We start from the raw sequence: 25,860 nt of genomic DNA, 5'->3' as shown, positions 1-25,860 counted from the left end.
CTTGTAACCAGTAAACCATGCACAATTTAAACTGCCTGAACAAGGCATTAGTTTCTTTTTTTATTTTTGACATTGTATAGATGTTCATAAATTCTGGTTTTAAACAATCTCTCTGTTTTTCCAACATAGAATGAAGTGCAGGAATTACATTTAGCAAGATAAATTAACTTACTCAAAAGACAATTCCCTTTCCTGAAAAGAAGAAGTATTTTTAGGACCAACTGTGAAGTATATGAAACTCTAGGTACTCAACCTACCTTTTCTACTAAGATTGGTTACAATTTAAAGACAATTTTGGAGAGGAAAATGTTAAATCTGATAATAGGGAGAGAATGAGTGGAACTAGACCTTGTGGAAGATGTCCTTATTGTCAATATATTTTGGTAACAAAATCCATCACCCTGGGTAACACAAACACCAACACCCTTCTTTTCCCTTAACTCAACACCCTTCTAACATCACAGATAATGAGGAAATGTTGACCCATGAGTTCATGGATTTGGTTCTGGCCAACAACTTTTTAAGTTTTTGTGGGGAATATTATAGACAGCTTACTGGGGTTGCCATGGGAGCCACATGTGCTCCCACCTTTGCCAAGGATGTGTTGCTGAATTGTGAATTGGACATACTTTTTCATCTCCCTTTATTTCAGTATTGTGGTGGGTATTATTATTTAGATGATTTGTTGTTTATCTGCCGTGGTAGCCAGGAGCAATTTAGGGAGCTTTTCTGCCAGATTATTTACTATTATTTATTTATTTATTCCAGTTTGATGACCGGGGAGGTCCACTGGGCTCGGGGAGCCCATTTTCAGTGGAGGCCCAGGGAGCAAAGCTCCGACAATACATAGTTACATGAATAATTACTAAGAAACTTTGCATTACTGACAAACAGGTAGCATTCATAAAGAAAGAAAAAATTACAATTTTGTTTAGGTGTAAAAGACCGGCAAATGGCCTTGAGGCTAGATTTTACGGTATAGTTATTTATACATAATACAAATGAGCAAGGTTAGCTAGGTGAGAGGTTAGCCAGGAGTAAAAGTGGAGGAGACCTTGAGAGGTATAGGGTGAAGAGTACAGTTGCATTTCCTGTTTGAGTAAAGGTGAGAATGAAGAAGAGTTTTAAAGTTTTCAAGGTTATCACATGTCCTAAGAGTGGAAGGAAGAGCATTCCATTTTTTTGCTAAGGTGAAGGAAAGCAGAAGTTGACCAGCTGGGCGCTTGGGTTTGTGCATGGTGATTAGGGTTTGGTGGGTAGATCTAAGTGTTCTGTGGGGAGTATATGGTTGTAGGATATTGGATAGTGCAAGGCACTTGGTAGGTTGGAATAGTAGTCTATAGGCAGTTGTGATTTGGAGAAAGTCAAGTTGGTTATGGAGTTCAAATCAGTTTATTGAGTGAAGGGAGGAACAGTGATGAGAGGACGATTTGGCTTTGGTAGCAAATCTGGGGATTTTATTGTAACCTACTTCCAGTTTGGAGGATAGTGAGGAGGATAAATTAGTAAGCAGAGGGGCACCATACAGTAGAGAGGGAAGGAGATAAGTAGTGGCAAGAGTTAGTCTGGTAGCAGGAGAGAGGCAGTGGTTGTTTCCTTAAAGTAGGCCGAGTTTTATGTGGGTTTTCTTTATGTTTAGCTGGATGTGAGTATTAAATTTTAGGTGTTCATCAATGGTTACACTAAGAGGTTTGGCAGAAGGAACGACCTCTAAAATGGAGTTGTTATGGCTGGTTATTTGGAATGAGTTTTAATCAACAAGGGAGGACTTAGAAGGAGAGAATAGAAGGATTTTAGTTTTGTTAGCATTTAATGAGAGGTGATTTTGGAGCATCCAGTTTTCGGTAGTTGAGAAGGCTATTTGTGTCAGTAGTTTATTTATTTATTATTTATTTATTATTTATTTTACATTTGTTAACCGGGATGGTCCGACTGGATACATGTCCTTTTTCAGCGGAGGCCCGGGGAGAAAAGTTGGAGATCTGTTAAGTTGGAGGCGCAGCAGATCAAAGTAGAATCGTCAGCATATTGAACAATTTTAGTATTGGGTATGGCCTTGTGAAAAGCGTTAATAAGGATGTTGAATAGAACTGGGCCAAGTATGGATCTTTGGGGTACTCCAGTGGGGGTAGGACGAAAGGTGGAGGTGCCCCGCCCCATTTAACAGCCTGGAACCCATTGGAAGTTAGCTGGAGAACCAGGAGAGAGTTTTGTGGGAGAGATTGAGATTAAACAGATGATTTAGAAGGTGGGTGTGGGAGATGGTAACAAAAGCTTTAGATAAGTCCAGCAGAACTGAGGATACTAAATTACCAGAGTCATGGGCTAAACTGACAGTATGTAAGAAGGAGAGAAGGGCAGTGTTGGTACTATGTCCTGGGTGGAAGCCATGTTGGGTAGGAGAGAGTAGTTGTTGTTTGGTAAGGAATGGCAAGAGCTGAGGGTGGATGCATTTTTCAAGGAGTTTAGAGAGAGGGGAAAGGATGGCTATGGGGTGGAAATTAGATACGTTACAGTTTTTTTCACCCTTGTGAAGTGAAAGAATATATGCAGAGTGCCATAGTTTGGGTACATAGAATTCAAGTAGGGATCTATTGATCAAGATGCTAATAGGGAGAGCAATACCATCGGAGGCTATTTTTAAGAAGGAGGAGGGAATGTTGTCACAGGCATTGGAGCAAGGCTTTAGTTTAGAGAGTAGTTTCTTTATTTGGTAGTTGGAGATGGGTTTGAGTTCAAAAGTAGGGGGGGAGAGGAGGGAGAGGATGTTTGGTTGGGGTGGGGTTGAGGGTTGTTGTTGTAAAGGTTTTGGTTAGCTCAGCAATAGAAGTGGTGAAGAAGGTGTTGAATAGTGAGGCAATTTCAAGGTCTGATTTGCTGGTGTCGGGGCAGGGATTGTTTTTAGTACCTGGCCTAAGGAGAGAGTTGCTAGAGTTCCAAAATTGTTTGGGGTCTTTTGCATGATTTCTTTGCATTTTGATGTAGTAGGACTTTTTATCTTTGATAACTTGTTTTTTGGCAAGGTTTCTTAGTTGTTTGTACTTAACTAAGATGTCTGGTTGTTTAGTTTGGGGGTATGTTTTCCAGGTTTTATCTCTTTGTAGCATAATCTTTTTGGTGTCTTTGGTAAGCCACGGGGTAGTCTTAGTTTTTACGCTTTTTGTTCTTACTGGAGCTAGGAAGTTATGGACATTTAAGAAAGTTGAATTAAAAAAGTCAATGGCTAAGTCTAATGGAAGAGTTTTCAGGGGGTTCCAATTGGTATTCCTGAATGAATCAGAGAAAGTAGTAGGGTTAAAGTTAGAGAGGTTCCGAGTGTGGATAAACTGGTGGGAGTGTGGGGAGGTGAGGGAAGCTCGATGGGTGAAGGCAGGGAGGTGGTCTCCTAATGGGTCTGGTATGACACCAGATTGTACGACTTTATTGGGATGAGATACTAGGATCCAGTCTAGTATGGAGCCTGGGGGGGTTGGTTTTGTTGGGTCTAGTGATGGTGTTAGCAAGTTGAGTGTAGTTAAATAGATTGATTGACATGGCGGGGTTAGGGTTATTGATTTTTTTCCAGTCTATATTTACATCACCCAATATGTAGGTTTCCAGTTTAATATTTGAGGTGGCCCAGGAGAGGATGCCTTCCAGAGTGTTGGTGTTGTTATCTGGAGGAATATAGAGGGAAATGAAGCAGATGCTTTTATGATTGTTAATTTTTAGAAGGCCTGCTACAAGTTCAGCCTTATTGAAAGAAGGGATGGGATTAGGATATGGAGTAAAGGACAGCTGGTTGGAGTAGATTAGTGTGACACCGCCACCTCAAGTACTTAGGCGGTCAGATCTAAGTGACTGAAATCCAGGGGGAAGGAATTTAGAGTCACTCATGTGAGGTTTTAGCCAGGTTTCAGAGATGGCTACAATGTCAGGTGAGCTGTGATTGAGCCAGGCATGAAAGTGGGTTGTTTTATTTTTTAGACTTTGGGCGTTGATGGTGAGGAATTTGAGGTATTTATTAGTGGAATTATTGTGGGAGCTAGTGTGGTTAGTAGGAGAGAAGTTTGGTCCTGGATTAGGGTGAATGTCACCGGCTAAGCAGAGGTAAGTGAGATAAGGAATAAGTTGTTTTGATTTACACTTAGTTGGAATTATCTGGTAAGGAAAAGGTCTGGGTTTGTAATATTTAGTAGTGATTGGGACAAGTTTTACTTTGAAGAGGAGGGAAGTGTGGGAAGGAACTAAAGAGGCTGAGATGTTGTGAAAGTATGATGTGTGGGGGAGGTGGGGAGGCAGAGGTGGAGGGTGTAGATGGAAGTGAGTATAAGAGGTGGCATGGTATAGAGGAAGTAGAAGAAGGATGAGGATGGATGTGGTAATAAAGGTTTTAGGAGTAGGAGAGTGCATGATAGGTGGTGCCTGTTGGATGTAATAGAGAGGAGGCTAAGAGACTTAGGAGGGAAGGGGTGTGGTAGTGAGAGGCAGGTGGGGTGGAGGGAACGTGTTGAGGATTGGTCTGTGGAGAGAGGGAGGCATGTTAGGAGGAGAATAAATGTAAGAGCACTGGGGGTGTGTGAGATTTGGGGGTAGGGTAGGGGAGTGGAGTGAGCCCGCAGGATGAATGGAGCAGGTCAGAAACATGGAAATGGAAGAGCAAGTCAGTGAGGAACAGTCAGTGAGGTAGGTAGTAAGCACAGAGGAGTAAGGCTCAGGAGAAAGGTGCAGTTCTGCTAAGAGAGATTGAAGGGGAGAAGGGAGGCTACAGAAGGGAGGGCAGGGCAGTAGAGCAAGTAGGACAGACAAATATTCAGTAGCTTGATAAACTTTACAATGAAGTATTTAAAAGTAGGTTAATGATGCCATCTAGTGGACAGATCAGATCAAATGGAGGACAGTATTTTTTTTTTAAAGTTTACCCACCAAATAGGTGCAAGAGAGATTTGTTATTTGGATGTTAAAATTCAGTGGTCCCCAGAGGTTGGTTTAGAAACTGGGGTATACACAAAACCCACTTATAGGTTCATAGGTGTATACTAGGCTAATGGCCCTGGAGCCTTAGCAAGCCTAGCCCATATTATTACCCTGGCATCATGCCACCCGACCTTAGTTCCCAGTGCCTCTGTCAAGTTGAGCCACTGGAGTGATCCCCGGGGTGAATTTTCAATTTCCCATCCACTCATCAAGATTTCTCTTGAAGAGGGCCAGCGAGGCACTCCACTTGGCATGTATGGCAAATCTATTCCATAGTACGGGCAGTCTTTGAGATATGAGCCTGTCCCTCCAGCTTGTTCTGTTGATTGTGGTAATGAGGTTGAGGTCTCTGGAGCTTGTAGTGTGGAGGGTTTGGGATTTCTTTAGATGTAGCATTTCTAACATAGCTGGGTCAGACATGGGAAGCAGAGATCGCCTCTAAGTAAACTATATGAGACAGAATATTTGAAGTTTTTTTGAGTCTGTCCATATAGGACAAGTGTTTAAGGCTTAGGATCCTTTTTGTGGGATATTTGTGTGGCCTCTCCGGTTGTTGCAGGTGTCTAGTGAGGTACATGCCAAATGGAGCATTGTACTCAATGATTGGCCTAATGAGGGAAGAGCAGAGAGAGACAATGACCTCGTTTTTCCTGGATGCAAAACCTTTAGTAATGAGATGTGCCACATAGAAGGACTTTCTGACCACAGTGGCAATGTGGTGGTCAAAGGAGATGTTGCTGTCAACCTGTTTTCCCAGATCTCTTATGACACCTTCTGTGTTCAATGGACTACCATTTATATGGTAATTCATGGGAACCGAGTTTTTCCCAAAGGGGATGACGACACATTTTTTTGCATTGAGATTAAGGCAATGGTTCTGACACAGTCCTTGGTCTCAGTGAGGCCTTTCTGTAGGATGTCAACATCACTTGGGGAGTTAATTATGGCTCCCAACTTGCAATCTTCTTCGAATTTGGTCAGCCAGAGTCCATTCATGTTAGCCTGGACTTCAGAGAAGTAGATAACAAACGACCCAGTACCAAACTCTGTGGAGCTCCACTTGTGACTGGTCGGTAGTCTGACCTGGAGTCAGCTACCTTCACACTGTGGGTTCTATCTGTGAGCCAGTTTGCAACTCACCTAGTGATACAGGGGTTGATGCCTAACTTAGTGAGTTTTTCTATGATTACTGAGTGGGGAATGGTATCAAAGGCATTGGCCAGATCAAGGTAGGCTGTATGAACCACCTTGCCTTCATCCACAGCTCTGGTGACTGACTCAAAGAAGTCGACCAGGTTGAGCAAGCATGATATACCCTTCACAAAACCAAACCATGTGGGATCCAGAGTTTGGAGATTCCCTATATCCTTGTTTATTAGGTCCATGATGATGCGTTCCATAGCTTTGCATATCAGACTTGTCATGTTAATGTTAATTGTGTACCTGTTCTTACAGGGCATTAGTGTATGATTTGGCGGTCATGCAGCTGTTCTCCAATTGCATGGGTGCCATGAAGTTAGCCACCTCTGTTTTTAGGAGACCAAAGTTAGCTTTGGAGAAGTTTTACATTGTGGTTACCTTTGTGGGGGGGGGGGGGGATGTGGATTTTCAAGGTGATTACTTTGTGGTTGGATCTAACCAGGGAAGAGTTGACTATTGGTATAGAGCAACATTCACCCATGTTAGTAATGACCAGGTCAAGGATGTTGCTACCTCTAGTGGGGGTAAGAACAAGCTGGTCCAGAGCATTGGAATTAATGAATTCCAGGAAACGTTGGGCAAGTGTATTGGTACATGAGTAGTCTTCCCAGTTAATGGAGGGGTATTTGAAGTCGCCCAGTATGAGAGTTTTAGGTTGGACCCTAATATTCTCCAGGGTGCTTAGAAACATGGAGTGTGAGTCTTGGGTCATGGTTGGGGGCCTATAGCAGGCTATGACATGAATCGCTGTCTTAACCAATGTCAGCTGCACTTGAAGTATCTCTGATGCGTTATGTTGAGCTACCACTCTGGAGGTGTGCGCATCCTTTCTGAATATGGAAACACCACTGCCTTTGGAGCTTTGGGCCAAGTTCTGGGGCCGACAGGTGTGAAATGAGTTATAGCCTGGTAGTGCAGGGGTACTTTCTGCTGCCTTTAACCAGGTCTCTGTTACAGCACAAATGTCGATGTTCTCCATTTTAAGGAGTGCTTCAAGCAAGTTCATTTTGAGATTAAGACTTCTAGCGTTGAGCAGCATGACCCTCAGATTGCATTTGTTTGTAGCTGTTATGGTGGTGATTTGGTCTTTGGAACACCACCTAAAAAAGGCACTATAGGAGTGGCAAGAGCCTTGGTCAGTATCTGGAAGCTCAGGGGTGACAGATGCAGGCCATCTCTGGCAAAGCATCAAGGTCTGTCAATCATGTCATCCCAGGCAGACACATACTGGATCCCCTTAGAATGACACCAGAAACATAGCCAATTGTTATCAATCATTTTCTGCTTGCACTGTGGTATTCTGGGTGATGGTACGAGGGTTCTCAGGGCTAGGGTCATACCCACTACATAATCCAAGAGCTCCTCCATGTCTCTTTTCATGTAGTCTGGGGAAGTGCATCTTAGGTCATTCACACCCACATTTACAATGATAGAGTCATATTTGTACCTGTTGTTGAGGGACCTGAGTGCATGTGTTATGTGGCGGATTCTGGCACCTGACAGGCAGCTGACACTTTTTTTTTCCAGCTGTCATGCATACCATCAGAAAAAGGGGGCTGTGAGGAGCCAATTTTTTAGAGTTTTTAGGTTTACATCTAATGATGTGGTTTGTCAAAAGGAATTTCGTGAATTAAAAATAATGTTTTTGCTCATGGTTACCCCGATGTCATGGTTAATTCAATTGACAGTGGTATTTGGGCAGAAAGACAGGGGAAATATGTCTCAATTATAAAATATGGTTTCGTTAAGGATAGGGAATCTATAAACATGGATCAAGGGGTAATGATTTTTACAACAACATAGTAATCCATTATTCTCTGGATGTGAAAGAAATAGAAAATATTATTTGATTTGTAAAAATTGGTTAATGCTTCAATCTGATGACAACACCAGGCAGTTAAGTACATTAAAATCTGGTTTCACATACAAAAAAAAGAAAAACATTAAGAATCTTCTAGAGAGACCTCCCTTGATTATTGGTTGCATGTTCCCCATGACCCAGAGATGTGGTAGATGACATCAGTGTGACTATATTGAGGATAATTACACTGGGGGACTATATGGCAAGATGAAGAGATACACTAAGGGGGGGGGGTAGATTTAATTGCTTGTCAGAGCAGGTGGTGTATTTCGCTTTCTTCTCCTCCTGATGTCAAGCCTTCTACATAGGTCAAAATATCATTGCTTTAAACCAGAGGATTGATCAACACTTTTATAGTTTTCACACTCTGATAATAAAAGCGCTCTTGCTAGACATGCACAGACCTGCAGAGGTTTCGAGAAGTTTTTATTCCTGGTTCTTGAACAGGTAGCAGTTACTGCTTACTCCAGATATTGGAAGAACACTATTCTACACAGGGAGTTGATATGGCAGTTAAGGCTTGATGCCACCACCCCACTGGGGATTAATGAGGACATTTCTGTACTTAGTGAACTGAAAAGAAGAGCAATTAAATTGTAGATGTTTTAGCTCATTATTGTTCATAGTTTCAGGAATGTATTTTTGATATTTACAACACTTTTAACAATGCGGTTACATTTGCTTATTATTATAGCGTTGTTTAAACCATTCATGGGTTTTTCCTGGTGCAGTAATACGTGATTGGTTAAATCTGGAGGTGTGGTTCACTATGTGAAGATCATTCATCTGGTTTTAAGTTTTTGTGTATTGCGTTCTGATGATGTCTACTTTTGTAGTAAATTAGTAGATGAAAGTGCTTAACCCAAGTTGTTGTTTTTATCTTCTTAAAGTTTCCAAACTTACACGCTGACTTTTCTGGTTTATGTTTTTTGTTTTCTGAAATATTTAATTAAAAATTATCTAAACAAATAATTTTCATACACATAAAATTGTTAGAAAAAACATAAATACATTTGCATACATGGGGCAAATGCTGCCCCCATAGCTGTACCTTGTAGTTGTTTATATAAAACACCATTAAATTCAAAAAGTTATTATTTAAACAAAAAGTAATTAATTCTACAATAAAATGTTGAGATCCGTCATCAAATCCTTTAAAGCTAGCTATGAAAATAGAATTGCAGCAGATAGTAAAGACAACCACAAGGCCTTCTATTGTTATGTCAAGAATCTACATGGCAATACCCAGATCTACTCTGATCTACTGCACAATGGTGCCTCCTATACCAAGCCAACTGATATTGCCAACATACTGGATGACAGATTCAGTGCCAATTTCACTCCTCTCTCACCCCCTAAAGGACCAATCACAATACCAGAGGAATGCCAGGTACCCAATATTACTGCTGCACAGGTTAAAACTGCACTGTCCAAGGCCAAGAATACAGCATCCATGAGGCCTGACAATATACCTGGCTGTGTTCTACATGAATTACAATGTGAACTGGCACCACACCTGTGTGCCCTGTTCAATCACAGTCTCACTTTATGCTTTGTCCCTGCCGAATGGCACACTGCTACAGTCATTCCACTACATAAAGGGGGCGCACCTACAGACCCTGGGAACTACTCCCCCATTAGCCTGATGGGTCTGATATGTAAGGCTATGGAGTGCATCATCATGGACTTTATAAATAGGAATATAGGGGACCTCCAAACACTGCTCCCCATGAAATTTGGCTTTGTGAAGGATAGATCATGCCTGCTCAACCTGGTTGACTTCTTTGAGTCAGTCACCAGAGATGTGGATGAAGGCAGGGTAGTTCATACAGCCTACCTCGATCTAGCCAAGGCCTTTGACACCATTCCCCACTCAGGAATTATAGACAGACTCACTAAACTAGGCATTAACCCCTGTATCGCTAGGTGGGTTGCAAATTGGCTCACCGATAGAACCCACACTGTGAATGTAGTGGACTCCAAGTCAGACTACCAACCAGTCACGAATGGAGTCCCTCAGGCTTTGGTCCTGGGTCCTCTCCTGTTTGGCATTCACTTCTCGGAAGTCCAGACCAACACAAAGGGACTCTGGCTGACCAAGTCTGCAGATGAGGGCAAGCTGGGAGCCATTATTAACTCCCAAAATGACATAGACATTCTACAGAAAGGTCTCATTGAAACCAATGACTGGTATCAAAACCATGGCCTTAAGCTCAATGCCAAAAATGCATTCTCATTCCCTTTGGGAAAAACTCAGTGCCCATGAATTACCACATCGATGTTAGTCCAATGAACACTGAAGGCATTATAAGAGCTCTAGGAGCACAGGTTAATAGCAGCCTCTCCTTTGACAACCACATTGCCACTGTGGTTAGGAAATCCTTCTATGTAGCACATCTCATTATGAAGGGTTTGGCATCTAGGAAGAAAGAAGTCATAGTCTGTCTCCACTCTTCCCTCATTAGACCATTCATAGAGTATAACGCCCCATTTGGCATGTACCTCAATAGATACCTACAACAACTGGAGAGGCCACAAAAGTACCTCACAAAGAGGATCCTTGGCCTTAAACACATGCCCTATATGGACAGACTCAAAAAACTCCAGCTATTTTCTGTCTCATATCGCCTGCTTAGAGGCGATCTCTGCTTGACCTACAAAACCATGTCTGATCCAGCACTGTTAAATATGCTACATGTGAAGAAATCCCAATCCCTCCACACTACATGCTCCAGAGACCTCAACCTCATTACCACAATTAATAGAACATGCTGGAGGGACAGGTTCATAACCCAGAGAATGCCCATACTATGGAATAGACTTCCCATGCATGTCAAGCAGAGCTCCTCACTGGCTTTCTTCAAGAGAAATCTTGATGAGTGGATGGGAAATAGAAAATTCACCCCTGGGATCACTTCAGTGGCCTTACTCGATAGAGGCACTGAGAGCTAATGTTGGGTGGCACAATGCAAGGGAAATCCTATGGCGTAGGCTTATAAAGGCTCCAGGGTCATTAGCCTAGTATACACCTATGAACCTATGAACCTATGTGCTATGGGGATGTCATCTAGAAAATGGAATAAAGCCTCAATACCATAATTATGATGTATACTGGTATATAAACTGACCACATCCAACATTATAAAATACATATCCTCAGACCAAATCACATATTTTATCTTGTCCATAAAATGAAAAATATCTCAAATATAAGAAGGTAATTTAATCACTTCCTCTGGTAAATATTTATGTAAAAAACAAGACAAATTATGAGTGAAATGTTCACAGGCTGAAACTATCGGTCGACCCGGAGGGTCTCTTAAATTCTTATGAATTTTAGGTAAGTGAAAGAAACTTGCCATACTGCAATTTTTGTTACTGTATCTTCAAATGAAAAATCACCAAACACAAACCACCATTTTCAAATGAAAAATAGTTAAGCCTATAGCCCTTCTGCGTTATTTCTTTATATTTCTCAAATGCCTTCTTGTTCATATCCACATTTACTATAGAATAAATCTCCCTTTTATCCAAGTGTTGTAAGCACATTCTTAAGTAATAAGTATAGTGCATAACGACCAGTTTCCCCCATTATCTGCTGGTTTAAATATCAAATATTTCTTACTACTAATAAGCTGTAGGCTTAACTATTCTTCCTTGTCAAATTATAACTTATGTCAGATTTATTATGGTAAAAGTTGTTATATTCCTTCTCAATAAAGAAAATTCAGTGAAGTAGAAAAATGAATAACCTAATTATTAAAATGAGGTAAAAAATAACTTTTGTATGCTATACTATCAGTATTAAACCAACAATATCCATTAAAATCATTCAGAAATACATGATAGCTGTAGGCTTAACTATTCTTCCTTGTCAAATTATAACTTATGTCAGATTTATTATGGTAAAAGTTGTTATATTCCTTCTCAATAAAGAAAATTAAGTGAAGTAGAAAAATGAATAACCTAATTATTAAAATGAGGTAAAAAATAACTTTTGTATGCTATACTATCAGTATTAAACCAACAATATCCATTAAAATCATTCAGAAATACATGAAAAGAAACTATGATTACTTTCCTCCAACTCACTATTCACATTAACCTTATCATTATCAACTTTATTAATTTTATTGTCCCTCTAAAATAATCTCTCAAATGTAACTTTCTAACAATCTAAAAGCTTCACATTTAATGTCATACAGTCTTGATAAAATTGATGGGACAAACTTAAGCACCATATTTATCACTGATATCTCTTTGCCAGAAAAATTATAACCTGACAAATTAACAACATAGTCCATATCATAACTAGTATTGTCCAATATACTAATTCCTTTTACCTCTTTTTGAATAATGGACACATGTCTGTCCTTCCCTGTTGTCCTCTGAACCATATTCAATATATCCCCATGAGCATTTACGATTGTCCCTTGCTGGTTCCCGATTTCTATGAAACGTCCTCCGGAAATTGGGCGGTGCAGTGGTGCTGCGGTTAATGCTGTCGCCTCACAGCAAGAGGTTCTCCGGTTCGATTCTCGGCTGGGGTACCTTCTGTGTGGAGTTTGCATGTTCTCCCTGTGTTCACGTGGGTTTCCTCCGGGTACTCTGGTTTCCTCCCACATTCTAAAGACATGCTTCTGGAGCATTTCTCCCCGGGTCTCCGCTGAAAACAGGATCTGTGGAACCTAGTCGGACATTCCCGGTCAACAAATGTAAAATAAAATGAAAAATAAATAAATAAAAAATAAAATGCTCTGATTTGTTAGCTGCTGGTAAGGAAGGATAATTCATCGTTTCTTCACTTTTATACTCTGTAGATGTAGCCCAGCTATCATTAGATGTAAAAGATGTTCCATATTGATTCTTTCCCTAAAATACCAGCTGGAATCTCATGTGATGACGTAAATTCTATCAATTGGAATTGATCATAAACGCCTGGTTATTCTCATTGTCCTGTAAATCCTGAACCATTTTTTTTCTGCTTTCTGTCTTTCTCAAAATCCGTTGACTTTACATTAATTTGAGGTAAAAATCATTCAAAACATGCAGCACCAGTCTTATGTGTAATATCTGTGCATATAGACTTAATGTCTTCCCTTAACTTTTGTTTTTTTTAATAAATCTCATTCAACCAAGATGCCAATCCATTCTAAGCTGCATTTGTGTGCTGCAGCTACCCACTGTGTATGAAATTTCTTGTCATTTTCATCTGTCAAATCAAACACGGTAGATGGACTCTCAAACACTTAGGGGTAATATTGAGTTGAAGATACCATTGCAGGCTTTGCATGTTAAAATACATGGAAGTCTCTTTACATAATACACATTCCAACTTATCACACAATGCCTGGATATCTAGTGACATAGTCCTATCCCAACATTGTCTAACCATTGAAAATGGATTATTAGATTGCTTACTTCTCTCCTCATCCAATCTGTCCAATATTGTTGGTAGGATATTGTCACTACTATTTTGGTTATTATCCATCACATTTCCAGGTAATGAATGTTCTGCCAATGGAATAGCAAAATTCTCCATACTCCTTTGAGTTGGGTCTAAGGTACCATCCTTAAAGACCCTCGATAACTGTATAAAGGAGTCACAGGCCCTGCAGGCAAACAAAAAACCAACAGCAGCAACCACAATAAAAAATTCCAATTATAAGTAACAACAGACCAGATGGACAGTTCGGTACTATAAATGCTCTTTATTAAAACAAAAAAAAAGAAAAGCATTCACTTATCTAGCACCTTGGCTCAATTGCCTTTACACAGTATGATATTTCATTCCATGACACTCCATTAAATATTTAAAAAATTCACTCATTAGATCATTAAACAATTAAAACATTAAAACAATGAAACTATTAAACATCTCCAATTACATTCATTATTTAAACCTTTAATGGAGAAAGTATCACATTTTAAAATGGACATTGACTCCTTCTTAAGGATCTTACTTTTGATATCAAAAACATCATAAAAATTCATAGTGAATCTGTTCTAAAATTGTAGCCTGTAAACCCTGTATCTCCTTGTTATGATAGTCCCGAAAATGTATAGCTACGGGACTTTCTACTTTACCTTTTCTAATATCTCTCAAAAGTTCTTTTGCTTCCCCCTGTATAACATTTAGATCCATAAGCCTGATCAGACTTATCTGTAAGGCTATAGAAAGGATAATTTGGAATTACTAAATAAGGACATAGGTAACCTACAAACTTTTGACCCAAGCCAGTTTGAATTCATCAAGAGCAAATTCTGCCTATTTATCCTGGTTGACTTCTCCATGAAGGTAACTGAAAAAATGGCTAAGGATAAATAAATATGCACCACATATCTTGAACTTGCAAAGGAACTCAATACCATCACACACTCAGGTATCCTAGATAAACTCTGGCAGCTAAATATAATTCCTATGTAACTCATTGAATAGCACACTGGCTTAAAACAGAGCTCAGAAAATTAGTATAAGCAGCTTTATCTCCTCTAAAACACTGGTCACTAGTGGTGCACCTCAAGGTTCAGTCTTAGTCCACTTCTCTTGGGAATTTACTTCTCAGAAGTTAAAGCAAATGTTAAAGGTTTATGGATGACCATGTGTGCAGATGACTGCAAACATTGTGCAATTGTAAACTCACTGGAGGACACCAAAATCCTGCCACAGGACTTCTCTCAAACAAATATTTGATGTCAAAACCAGGGAAGAAAACTAAATTCCAAAAATTACATAGTTGTATTCTATGGGAAGCATGGTTTCTCTAGTAATAATCACATTGAAAACATACCTCTGGAAGTAGATTCCATAGTCAAGTATATGGGAACCTATGTCGACACTGAATTGTCTTTGTATACCACATATCCTCACTATCGTAAGGATGGCTGTTTTCATCACACTATCATAAGGATGGCTGTTTTCATCACACTATCGTAAGGATGTCTGTTTTCATCACACTATCGTAAAGATGGCTGTTTTCATCACACTATCGTAAGGATGTCTGTTTTCATCACACTATCATAAGGATTTCTTTTATCACACTATCGTAAGGATGTCTGTTTTCATCACACTATCGTAAGGATGTCTGTTTTCATCAAACTATTGTAAGGATTTCTTTTATCACACTATCGTAAGGATGTCTGTTTTCATCACACTATCATAAGGATTTCTTTTATCACACTATCATAAGGATGTCTGTTTTTATCACACTATCGTAAGGATGTCTGTTTTCATCACACTATCATAAGGATTGCTGTTTTCATCACACTATCATATGGATGTCTGTTTTCATCACCCTATCGTAAGGATGTCTGTTTTCATCACACTATCATAAAGATGTCTGTTTTCATCACACTATCGTAAGGATGACTGTTTTCATCACACTATCGTAAGGATTGCTGTTTTCATCACACTATTGTAAGGATGTCTGTTTTCATCACACTATCGTAAGGATTGCTGTTTTCATCACACTATTGTATGGATGTCTGTTTTCATTACCCTATCGTAAGGATGTCTGTTTTCATCACACTATCATAAAGATGTCTGTTTTCATCACACTATCGTAAGGATGTCTGTTTTCATCACACTATCATAAAGATGTCTGTTTTCATCACACTATTGTAAGGATGTCTGTTTTCATCACACTATCGTAAGAATTTCTTTTATCACACTATCGTAAGGATGTCTGTTTTCATCACACTATCGTAACGATGTCTGTTTTCATCACACTATCATAAAGATGTCTGTTTTCATCACACTATCATAAGGATGTCTGTTTTCATCACACTATCGTAAGGATTTCTTTTATCACACTATCGTAAGGATGTCTGTTTTCATCACACTATCGTAAGGATGTCTGTTTTCATCACACTATCGTAAGGATTGCTGTTTTCATCACACTATCGTATGGATGTCTGTTTTCATCTCACTATCGTAAGGATTTCTTTTATCTCACTATCGTAAGGATGTCTGTTTTCATCACCCTATCGTAAGGATGTCTGTTTTCATCACACTATCGTAAGGATTGCTGTTTTCATCACACTATCGTAAGGATGTCTGTTTTCATCACACTATCGTATGATGTCTGTTTTCATCACACTATCGTATGGATGTCTGTTTTCATCACACTATCGTAAGGATGTCTGTTTTCATCACACTATCGTATGGATGTCTGTTTTCATCACACTATCGTAAGGATGTCTGTTTTCCTCACACTATCGTAAGGATGTCTGTTTTCATCACACTATCGTATGGATGTCTGTTTTCATCACACTATCGTAAGGATGTCTGTTTTCATCACACTATCGTAAGGATGTCTGTTTTCATCACACTATCGTAGGGATGTCTGTTTTCATCACACTATCGTAAGGATTGCTGTTTTCATCACACTATCATAAGGATTTCTTTTATCACACTATCGTAAGGATGTCTGTTTTCATCACACTATCGTAAGGATGTCTGTTTTCATCAAACTATCGTAAGGATTTCATTTATCACACTATCGTAAGGATGTCTGTTTTCATCACACTATCGTAAGGATGTCTGTTTTCATCACACTATCGTAGGGATGTCTGTTTTCATCACACTATCGTAAGGATGTCTGTTTTCATCACACTATCGTAGGGATGTCTGTTTTCATCACACTATCGTAAGGATTGCTGTTTTCATCACACTATCATAAGGATTTCTTTTATCACACTATCGTAAGGATGTCTGTTTTCATCACACTATCGTAAGGATGTCTGTTTTCATCAAACTATCGTAAGGATTTCTTTTATCACACTATCGTAAGGATGTCTGTTTTCATCACACTATCGTAAGGATGTCTGTTTTCATCACACTATCGTAGGGATGTCTGTTTTCATCACACTATCATAAAGATGCCTGTTTTCATCACACTACTTTTATCTAAAGGTATGGCATCCAGGTCCAGTGATGTAATCAGTGTGCTGTCCTTGGCTCCCATCAGGTCAATCATCAGATATAATACTGGATTCAATATGTATCTTTTTGAACTAAACAATCAAGGGCTTGCATCACAAAAGCTATGCAAACAATCATAAAGCCTTGTCCTTCTTCTCAGTATTACTGAAGCTGCTAAGAGGTGACCTCTGCCTTGGGTATAGTACCTCAGCAGACTCTACCCTGTCATACCTATCACCACAAGTCCAATTGTAGCATGAATTCCCACCAAAAGTATGTCAGTCTCTTTTGCAACATAAACAGAATATGTTGGAGGGATCAGAGAAAGTATCTCTTCTATGGAACTGTCTTCTACTGCACATTATTTTAAACATAATTTGGATGAAAGGATGGGAAACTACAACCCCCCCCCCCCAGTTTAGCAGCAGTGTCCTTCATGCATATGAACTACAATTGAATACCCCAACATATTCTTATTCTACATGCATTTGGGTTATTCATATGTAAAATATAAGGGCTAAAATCTGCCATGAAAATTATAAAGTTAGGATTTTTAAGATCCTCACATACCAATAGCCTAGCAAATACCTATGAATTTATGAACCAATATACATGGAAAATAAGTATGTTCAAAGTAATGGGCATGATGTTAAATAAAAAATATGACAATGAACCATTACTTGAAATAAAAAGACTTGCTACAGTGACATCTAGAAGTTCATCTCAAGCACTGAAGCTGGTGCACTAAAGAAGCTTCTAGAAAGAAATGTTAGAAATTAATGGACAGAATATGCAATTCAAACTCTCTCTCTCAGTCTCTCTCTCTGTATATATATATATATATATATATATATATATATATATATATGCACTCACACACACACACACACACACACACACACACACACACACACACACACGCACACACGCACACACGCACACACACACACACACACACACACACACACACACACACACACACATACACACACACACACACACACACACACACACACACACACACAGTGTGTAGTATCTTGTCCGAAAAGAATTTCAAAACCTTTGCACTATAAAATAGTCAATTCAGACCTGTGTGTACATAGAAAACCTATTCTAAACATTGAGTGGTAGTATAACATAAAACTGCAAACATGCCAGTAAAACAATAAAAAATATAGCTTTACTTATTTTCAAATATTTACACTTAAATAAAATTGCTTCTTCTAATACTTTGGGTCACATAGCTTGTGAAATGCCATGAAAGATAAAATAGTGTAGGCAAACAATGACACTGTTAGGGAGACATCCCTGATATATAGGTTCATAGGTTCATAGGTGTCTACTAGGCTAATGGCCCTGGAGCCTTTACAAACCTAGCCCATAGGATTATCCTGATATCGTGCCACCTGACCTTAGTTCCCAGTGCCTCTGTCAAATAGACCCACTGGAGTGATGCTTGGGGTGAATTTTCTATTTCCCATCCACTCATCAAGGTTTCTCTTGAAGAGGGCCAGTGAGGTGTTCTGTTTGACATGTATGGGAAGTCTATTCCATAGCAAGGGCAGTCTCTGAGTTATGAACCTGTGCCTCCAGCATGTTCTGTCGATTGTGGTAATGAGGTTGAGGTCACTGGAGCGTGTGGTGCGGAGGGATTGGGATTTTGAAGTATATTGGCAATATCTGTTGGCTCAGTATAGGAAGCACTATTGTGCAGTAGCTCAGAGCAAATCTGGGTATTGCCATGGAGATTCTTTACATAACTATAGAAGGCCTCGTGGTTGCCTTTACTATCTGCTGCAATTCTGTTTTCATAGCTAGCTTTAGAGGATTTGATGAGGGATCTCAACTTTTTGTTGAGGCTGATAAAGGAGTTTTTCCAGTCTTGGGACTTCACCTTATTCCTCATCAGTTTCCTCCATCTGTTGTAGAGTTTGTTTATGGCATGAGACCACCAGATTGGCTTCCTTTTTTTGGAGGAGAGTGTCTTGGTTCTATTGGGTATGGTGAGATCCATTTATTTGTGTACGTGTTTGTACAGTGCATTGGTGTATGATTCGGCAGTCATGCAACTATTCTCCATTTGCATGGATGCCATGAAGTTAGCCACCTCTGTTTTTAGGAGCCCAGAGTTAGCTCTGGAGAAGTTTTTCATGGTGGTTACCTTTGTGGGGGGGGGTGCGAGGGATGTGGATTTCCAGGGTGATTAGTTTGTGGTCAGATCTAACCAGGGAGGAGTTAACTATTGGTGTAGAGCAACAATTGCCCATGTTAGTAATGACCAGGTCAAGGATGTTGCTACCTCTATTAGGGGTAAGAATGAGCTGGTCCAGGGCATTTGAATTAATGAATTCCAGGAAACATTGGGGAAGTTTATTGGTACATGAGTAGTTTCCCCAGTTAATGGAGGGGTAGTTGAAGTCACCCACTATGAGAGTGTTAGGTTGGACCCTAATATTCTCCAATGTGCTTAGGAACGTGGAGTGTGAGTCTTGGGACATTGTTGGGGACCTATAGCAGGCTACGACCTGAATCACTGTCTTACCCAATGTTAGCTGCACCTGAAGTATCTGTGATGCATTATGTTGGGCTACCAGACTGGAGGTGGGCATGTCATTTATGCATATGGAAACGCCACCACCTTTGGAGGTTCGGTCCAAGTTCTGCGGCCAAAAGGTGTGGAATGAGTTATAGCCTGGTAGTGCAGGGTGCTTTCTGCTGTCTTGACCCAGGTCTCTGTTACAGCGCAAATGTCAATGTTCTCCATTTTAAGGAGTGCTTCGAGCGAGTGCATTTTCAGATTTAGACTTTTAGCATTGAGCAGCATACCCCTCGGATTGCATTTGTTTGTAGCTGTTATGATGATAATTTGGTCTTTGGAACACCACCTAAAAAGTCACTATAGGGGTGGCAAGAGCCTTGGCCAGTATTCGGTAGCCCAGGGGTGAGTGATGCAGACCATCTCTAGCAAAGCATCGAGGTCTGTTAATCATGTCATCCAGGCATACAGATACTAGATCCCCTTAGACTGACACCAGAAACGTAGCCAGTTGTTGAAATTGATCATTTTCTGCTTGTAATGTGGTATCATTCTGGGTGATGGTAGAATGCTGCTCAGGGCTAGTGCCATACCCACCTGGGCTACATAATCTGAGAGCTCCTCCATGTCTCTTTTCATGTAGTCCAGGAAGGTACTTATCAGGTCATTCATACCCACATGTACAATGACAGAGTCATATTTGTACCTTTTGTTGAGGGACCTGAATGCATGTGTTATGTGGTGGATCCTGGCATCTGACAGGCAGATGACTGTTACTTTCTCCTTATTCAACCTAGTGAGTGGGACATCAGTGTACCTCACTATCAGGTCAACTATATTTAGTGTGTTGGGCATGCTGTTTTGCCTTAGGAGCTTTGGATGAGTGGCACACTGTTTAGGAGAGTTATGTGTCTCATGATTAATGTTGTGTTGTGGTGGTTGAGTGCGTTTCTGCCTTGGAGGTCTCTGCTGTTTGAGTAGATATTTATTGAGAGCAAAGGTGGGTGTGTGGTTTGTGTTTTTATATGAAGGCAGTGCTGGTGTGTGTTCTGGAGGGCTATGTGTTCCTGTGGTGTGGTGCAAGTGTTGACCTTCTCCTCTTGACCAAATATTCCGGTCTTGGCTGGAGAGTGCGTGGCTTCCAGTTTGGATATATAAGTGCATCTCTCGCAAGTCTGAGTGTTGGGAGGTAAGAGGAGAGGGTTGTCAGTGTACATGTAAAAAGAGACATCCTGCATGACTACACTGGTATTTACAGTATTAGGATATTTTCAAGAAGAATATCATATACAATCAAAACCTGTCATAGTTCAGGGGTTGCATGGATACAGAAAAGTATTTCAGCACTTAGAAGTAAGATTAAACTGAAACTGAAGAGAAAATAGATTTTAGGTGTCACAGAGAAGCAGTTATAGCCAATATAATGGATAAATATTATAGTCAGTCTGGTGAATTGAAGATTTGCATCTGCATTTGTCTGCAAAATCTAAATATAGTAAATTAGTGACAGCATTACTTGATGATATTTGAAGAAGTGGTGTTAATACTGTCCAGCACTAGATACAAACCAGGGTTTCTAGCCAATAAGACTAGAAATTAATCTTGCTTGATTCATACATTGACACATAATATCCATTAAATAGATAACATTTTTGTAGATATCTATTTGGTATTTCTTCAGCAACAGAGGTATTCAAAAGAACTGTCACTCAAGAAAGTTAGGACTTAGAAAAATGTTATAAACATAATTGATGATGTAGTAGTGTGGGGTCAAACACAGCAAGAGCATGGCAAGGGTACAAATACATCTGCTAAACAGACTGAAACAGTATAATTTCAAGATTAGTAGAAGCAAATGTAAAATTAAAGTGGCAGGTCTGAAATGCAGTAGCCACATCCTAACATTAGAGGTTCTGAAACAATACAGAAAAAAATACAGAAAATTTCAGAATTATTATACAAATTCCAGGGCCAGAAGACAGGCAGGTTTTGCCAAGGTTTCTGAGACTGATGCAGTACCTTGTAAAGTTTGTAGCTAATATGTGTAAGTTGACTATGCCTTTAAGAAATATGTTAGATCAAGGCATAGCCTGAGGAAAAAAATAAAAAAACAAGAACAAGAAAGGGTGTTCAATAGTCCAGTTACAGATGTTCAAGTGTTAAAACACTGTGATGTGAATAAGTCTGTTGTGTTCCAAGCAGATGCTAGTCAGAATGCTATGGGAGTTGTGATCTCCAAAGAACAAGCCAGTTGTTGATATGAACATTTGAACAAAATATGTTTCCTCAGAATGAATATAAACTGCTAGTAAAGGTATATGGATGTGATGAATTCCATGAATTTGTCTATTCCAAAAAAGTTGGTAGAAACATGCCACAAACGCTTGCAAAGCATAGTTAGTACTTTGTTCAAGACATGATCATAGGATCACAGGAGTTTACTAGGCTATCTACCTGCAGTTCACTTCAAGCCTAGCCTTTTCAACCAAATGTAATACCATGGATACTCTAGTCAATACCCAGGACTGTATGTAGTAATGACTGCCCATGTCCAGGATGGCTGTGGGCACTGTCCCTGGTAAGAGTTTATGGTGCTTCATCCAGTCGTCCAGGTTCCTTTTGAACAGTTTCATAGAAGTGCTCTGCTTCACATGAATTGGCAGCCTATTCCAAAGATGCATCTGTCACTGGGAGACAAATCTGTCCCTCCAGCATGTCCTATTCAAGTCATTGGCCATATTTAAGTCCCTGAAGCAGGCAGCTCTAATCCCATTTGATTTACGGATGTGCAGCAAATTCATTAGGTTTAGGTCTGAGACTACTCTGTAAGCCAGGTATTAATCTCCCCTAAGAAGTCTATATGATAGAGTATAGTGACAGAGACTTTAATCAATCTGTGTAAGGCAAGTGCTGGAGTCCCTTCATCTTCTTTGTTAGAAACTTCTGAGGTCTCCCCAATTGCTGCAGGTGCTTTGTACAGTACATACCAAATGCAGCATTGCACTCAGTTATGGGCTGGATTAGTGCCAGGTATAGAGGGGTTATAACCTCTTTTGCTCTCAAGGCCATGCTGTTACTAATCAAATGTGCTACATATAAAGCCTTCCTTACTACAGTAGACAGATGGTGATCAAAGGTAAGGTTTTAGTCAACTTGTTAACCCAGATCCCTTAACACTTTGTGGGTACTTAGGCTATTGTTGTTGATTTGATAGTGTGAAGGGACATTGTTTGTGCTAAAGGGAATAATGATATATTTCTTTGCATTCAGTTTGAGGCCATGACTAAGACACCAGCCATTGGTCTGTGTAAGACCCTCCTGGGATATACTGACATCATCAGGGGATTCAATAATTGCACCCAGTTTGCAGTTATCCACAAACTTGGTCAGCCACAGCCCTTTAGTTTTGACCTGAACTTCTGAGAAGTATATAACAAACAGTAGGGGGCCAAGCACTGACTCCGTTGGTGACAGGTGTGCTGATTGATGTCAAGTCACCCACTTTGATAGTGTGTGTCCGGTTTGTGAGCCAGTTGGCAACCCATCTTACAACCAAGAAATTTACATTCAGTATGCTAAGTTTACTGGTAATGCCTGAATGTGGGACTGTGTTGAAAGGCTTTGCCAAGTCAAGGTATGCTGTGTGCACAGATTTGCCCTCATCAATGGCCCTGGTCACATTTTTGAAGAAATCCACCAGATTTAACAGGCAGGATCTGCCTTTGATAAAGACAAATTGAGTTGGATCCAGGGATTGGACATCACCTATGTCTTTATTTCTGAGGTCCATAATGATATGTTCCATGGCCTTACAGATGAAGCTAGTCAGGCATATGGGTCTGTAATTCTCTGGGTTTGTTTCTAGGCCACTTTTGTGGAGGAGAACAACTGTTGTTGTTGTTCTCCATTCCACAGGAACAAAGCCAGTGCTTAGGGTATGATTGAAAAGGGTAGTTAATGGTGGTGACAGTTCATATTTTAGCCTGTCTAGAAGACAGCCTGGGATGCCACCTGGTCCCACAGAGGCTGTGTTTTTTGCCTTGGACAAGGCATTGCTGATCTGCTCTTCAGATATGTAAGGTGGGGGGGGGGGGTTTGTGATAAGTATAGAGGGGATATGGGAATGAAAATTTCACCAAACTTAAGCACTGGCAGACTTGATATCTCTGTGGGGTCAGTGTGTGTGATACCATTGGTCACTAGTTTGGCACATGCTTGGGTCCTACCTTTTAAACTATGTACGTAGCTGCAAAAGGCCTTATGGTTATCCTTGGCTGTGCTTGCTAAATTTTTCTCAAAGAAGCCCTTAGCGGATTTGACAAGTTCTCCTATTTGCCTAAGGCTGAGGAGGGTGCATTTCCATTGTTGGGACCTCATCTTTGTTTGCTTGGACAGCAACTTTTTGTGTTTATTCTAAAGTTTGTTGATGTTGGATGTCCACCATGGTGGCTTGTTTTTACTTGGGGCTCTGGCTTTGAGTCTTTCTGCTACAGCTGAGTCAGTGCACTTATCCAAATGATTCTATAGGGTTTAGTGTAAACTTTGGTGTAGTTACCACTTCCAGATGGGGATGGGACTTGAAATGCATTTACACCTTCACCTAGGAGAGTATAGTTTGCCTTGGTGAAGTTTTTTAGTCTGATTTCACCCTTTGTGACTTCTGGTGATAGTACCATCTCAAAGGTGACAGATTTGTGGTCAAGGTTAACTAATGAGGGTCCAACAGTTGTGGCAGTGCATCTGTTTGACATGTTTGATCAGATCTAGTATGTTTGTTCCTCTTGTTGGGGTATGAACAATTTGTTCCAGGGCATTTGAGTTAACAAAGTCAAGGAACTTTTGCGCTAGTGAGTTAGGGCTAGAGTAGGTTTCCCAGTTGATGGGATAATTGAAATCTCCCCATAACCAGAGTGTTTGGTAATATTTGGATTGTCTCCAGTTTGGTTAAGTAGGCTTCATGTGCATAATGACTAATGGAGGGGAATCTATAACTGGCTGTGATTGAATGGGAGTCTTACCCACTGTAATCTGAACTTAAAGTAACTCCATGGAGTTGTCCAGACTAACTAGACAGGAGGTGAATTTATCTCTGATATAGATAGAAACACCACCTCCTTTGGTTCTCACACATTCGTTTTGCAGTCTGAAGGTGTGGAAGGCATTGTAGGCTTGCAAGGTCAGGGCACTTTCTGAGGCCTTGAACCAGATTTCTGTGACTACACAGACATCTACATCTTTCAGTGATAGAAGTGCTTCCAGGGGGTGCAATTTTTGGTTTAAGCTCCTAGTGTTTAGCAGAATTACCCTTATTTTGTTATGATTGGCAAATGTCACGTTAGTAAGTTTGTTTTTGAGACCATGCCTAAAAAAGGCACTATGGGTGAGGTAAGAGCCTTTGCCAGTAGATGAAAGTATAAAGGTGCCAGGTGCAAACCATCTCTGGCAAAGCAGCAAGGTTTGTTAACCATGGCTTCTCAGGCTGACAGGAACTGGATGCCCTTTGAATGACACCAAAAACAAAGCCAATTATTGAAATCAATCATTTTTTTTATACTGTGGCATCATTCTAGGTGAGGGTAGTATGCTGCTTAAGGCTAGGGACATACTTGTCTGGGACACATACTCAGAGAGCTCAATCATGTTTCTCTTCATATAGTCCAGTGAGATACATGACATCTCAAGTTGTTCACTTCAACATGAGTTATGATAGAGTCATAATGGTACTTGTTGCTGAGAGACCTGAGTGCATGTGTGATCTGACAAATTCTGGCACAAAACAGGCAGCGGACCATGACTTTCTCCTTGTCCAACCTGGTGAGTGGGGCATCTGTATGTCTCACTATTGAGTCTCCAATGACAAAATAATTTGTTTTTTGAGTGTTGCAACTTACTGGCTTGGTAGGTAATACACTGGTGTTACTATAAGTCATAGGGTGCTATGGGAACTGTGCTGATTGTAGCAGTCTTGTGTTTTGGATGTCTCTGGTGTTCTGATAAGTTCACTGAGAGAACCTCCATGTATGTTGATTTTTGTGTTTGATGTGTACTATGTGTATGAGTAGCGGTGGGTGGGTAGACAACCTCGTCAATGTTACTGTTTTGAGTGCGAGAGAGCATTGATTCAAGATAAATCTCTCTCTGTCTGCACTAGAGTGAGTTATTAGTATAGGGTTGTCAATTTACATGAGGCAATTGCTACATTGCCTCAACAGACCCAAGTCAACCAGGTTGGCAGGAGAAACAAGGGTAGTCCAACTGTCCATAATGGTAGGTTGAAGACTGTTATCACAAAGGAGGGCTTTTCTGGATTTATCAAGGAGGAGCTCAGTGGATGGATATTTCTGCTGGAGGCTTTTTGCTGGTGCTTTAGTAGGTTACAGCTCA

This window comes from Protopterus annectens, chromosome 2.part1, assembly GCF_019279795.1.
Source record: "Protopterus annectens isolate FY-2018-M chromosome 2.part1, PAN1.0, whole genome shotgun sequence".
Classification (NCBI taxonomy): domain Eukaryota; kingdom Metazoa; phylum Chordata; order Ceratodontiformes; family Protopteridae; genus Protopterus; species Protopterus annectens.
Note: the sequence above shows the minus strand (reverse complement) of the source record.